We start from the raw sequence: 3,316 nt of genomic DNA, 5'->3' as shown, positions 1-3,316 counted from the left end.
TTGCGCAGACTTTTGTTTTTCTATTTTCTTTTCGTTTATTTTAATTAAAATTGGCTTTTTCTTTTTGCATTTCCCTTTTCTGTCCTCTTGCTCGTTTTTTTTTTTTTTTTACTGTTATACTTGTTCTTTTTCACTTCTCCTTTACTGCTGTGTTCATTTCTTTGATAACACATTCACAACACAAGTATACGTGGTTTTCGTGCATGCAGGAATTATTAATTAACATTCTCGATTTTTTTTCTTTCATAAGTTAATTAATAGGGGAGAGCGGTGATGATTCGGACAGTGGGATGGTCCGGCCATCGCACTTATTGTAAAGTGTATGGGACTGAGTGCCGCGAGATTTTGTGTGAATGCGCAAAACTTTGTTGCCTTGGCCCACAAAGGGACAACCACGCCCTCAGAGCTGTTTTTTTGGCTGCAAGTCCTATATTATGTTTTTTTGCATCTCGTATGTAATATTTTCAGGGTGTATCGTAAGCTCTCGCTTCAAAAACGTGCTAATTAGCGAGATGTAAATTATTTCGGTGATGCAGCGATGCACGGCGAAGGTATTGCCGTATAACACGATCACCCAGCTCTCGTGCTGGAAAAGGAGTGTGACCACACATTTGCTTTTTATAGAGTCGTGATGATTCGGACGGTTGATTTTTTCATGATTTTTATTAAATTTATATCAATTTAAACATGATAGGTGTTGCAACGGTTATAAAAAGGTTAATTTGGTTGATTTATATTCAGATATTATGCTTGTGAGAAGAGAAGGAAGCCATAATACCAAAATTTTTGTGATATTTCTTGTAGTTCTCCTTTTATTTTTTTCCCCTTCTAAATATCAAGAGGATTTTTTTTTTTTTTTTTTTTTTTTTTTTCGTTGTTGCCTATTGCGCCGGTAGGCATCTTCCCGGTGGGGCCTGATGGTCGGCCCAAGGCTTCTTCCAGGTGGGGCCTGATGGTCGGCCCAAGGCTTCTTCCAGGTGGGGCCTGATGGTCGGCCCAGCCCGTTCTGGCGCAGGCGAGTGTTTATAGTGGCGCCATCTTGCATTGGCTCATGCTGCCCCCCGGAACTCGTTCTTGATTCGCTTGGACGGCTTCCTCTAGAGTCCGGGTTGATGGATGGTCTTCAGGACAGCATGTGGGTAGTTTTAAGCCACTCGGCGGTGACTGAAAAATCCGAGTGGTAGCGTGAGGATTCGAACCCGCGTCGTCCATCACGCGGCGAATGTGGGTCCAGTACGCTATCACTTCGGCCACCGCCTACCCTACTTTTGTCCTTATACAAATGTTTTGTAGAAGATATAATCTCGTTTATTAGCCAATCAAACTTAAGTTATATTAATATTATGGTGAGTATTATGAGTGTCCGTACCATCCCACCTCCCTGGCCGAACCATCACCACGGGTGGGGATGGTTCGGACGATTTAGAAACTTGTCTTTCATCACCTTCATCTGAAAACTGGAAATAGCTACGAGTGTCATATTAGCAGCCTAAAGAGCCAAATGATGGAGGAACATTTTGAGATCAACAAAATTACACTACTTCTTAAACTTCTTTTTCTAAAAATATTTTTCTAAAAAGTGTCCGAATCATACCGGCTCTCCCATATGGAGTGTTAACCCAGTAGCAGCGGGGATCATGTTTCTTAATGGTCCCTCTAAGCGAGAAAAATTATAAAAAATCACCCCTCACACAAACCATTTCATAAAATATATCAATTAAAGCATTTGTGATCAGATTATGTATCATCTATTTTGGGGGGTTTATATCATGGCACAAATTTGCCCCGTCACTGCTACGTACCGGGTTAATATATAAGTATTTCTGGGAGGTCAGTGGGGCTGACCCTGTAACTTAATTGCCGCTCTGTGCCAGGCCAGGGGGTCACACCTGCAATGTTCTGCTATTAGTGCCTACCGCCCACAAGGCCACTGGGACGTACATACCTGCCTGAGCTGGTGGGCTGGTTCATTAAAAATAATATTCTTTCAGTTGTGCTTATATAGTGAGTATCCTGCATTTTCCCCTAGATTGTAGTTCATATGCAGTCCCTTTGTCTGCTCCCTAGACTAAATCAAGGCCTTTATTTTTTTTTAGCACTTGTCCCCTACCATTGTATCTTTTTAGTTTCCTGGTGCTACTTACACATGTATCCTTAGTTGTATAATCACACTCTGTACTGCCTGGGGGTTAGGATGGCATATATGCTCCTCCCTTCTCCTTTGTTGTTTACTTGCAACAATAAAATATCAATCAATCAATATAAGTATTGTTACGCCACCCCCCCTACCACACACCATACACGGGCCGGCAGGTGGCGTGATCCCCAGAACCAGAGCTGGGATTCTGTAGAAAAAATCTACCACCGGTATCGGTAGTCGGTAGCGAGCCGCGTCCAATCGGTATCGGTAGATCGGTAGATTTTCAGAAATCTACCGATCGGTATAGATTCGGTATCGGTAGATTAAAAAACTCTATAATTATATAATAAAAAAATGCTTTTAAAGGCCCATAACACACTTTTTAAGTTATTTCTCTCTTATTTCGGTTAACTTAAGAATAGAACACACAGCATATCCTAACCTCTGGTTCGTAACAATATGATTAAATAGTTCACTGACTTGATCAAAACTTTTTTAATGTAAAATAAAGTTTAAAAAAGGAAAATCACTTGAAAAGTTAAAAGCACAAAACGATTAAGTGCTGCTGCCGCGGCGGGTGGACTTAAAAACACTGCCACTTAAAACACTAGGCGATGAGGCTGAGCACGTTGTCGAGAGCGTAGGAGCTAGAGCGTAGGTGTAGGCTACTTGCGTCGGCAGGCCAAACAAGAGTGGGGCTCCCGCCAAAACTTTTGGCGGGAGCGAGAATCTGCTAGGTCGTGGCTGCCTCTGATTGGCTGAGAACGCCCAGAACGGCCGGTGATTGGCTAAGCGTGATGACGTCAAAGTAATACCTGGAATTTCCTGCTAACTGCTTCCCATAGATGCGCTCGAACGTGTTGAAACTTGTCCGTTTCATTTTGCCGGGGTCGTCTTCTCTTAAGTCTTAACAAAAAAGTCCCGCGCTCGCTTTTTCAATCTACCGATACCGATTGACTGCCAATCATGCGATCGGTAGCGGTATTCGGTAGTTTCTTCAAAATACCGAATGATCGGTATCGGTAGCAGTAATCTACCGCCGGTAGTACCGATCCCAAATGTCAATCGGTAGTCCCAGCTCTGCCCAGAACAGCCACACGGGCACCAGTCACTCACAGCGGCCCACATCGAACACCGAGGGGAGGAGGGGACGAGGCAGGGCACAAAGGATACACG

This window comes from Eriocheir sinensis, chromosome 61, assembly GCF_024679095.1.
Source record: "Eriocheir sinensis breed Jianghai 21 chromosome 61, ASM2467909v1, whole genome shotgun sequence".
Classification (NCBI taxonomy): Eukaryota; Metazoa; Arthropoda; class Malacostraca; order Decapoda; family Varunidae; genus Eriocheir; species Eriocheir sinensis.
The sequence above is the reverse complement of the archived record's forward strand: the minus strand, read 5'-3'. Positions refer to the sequence as shown.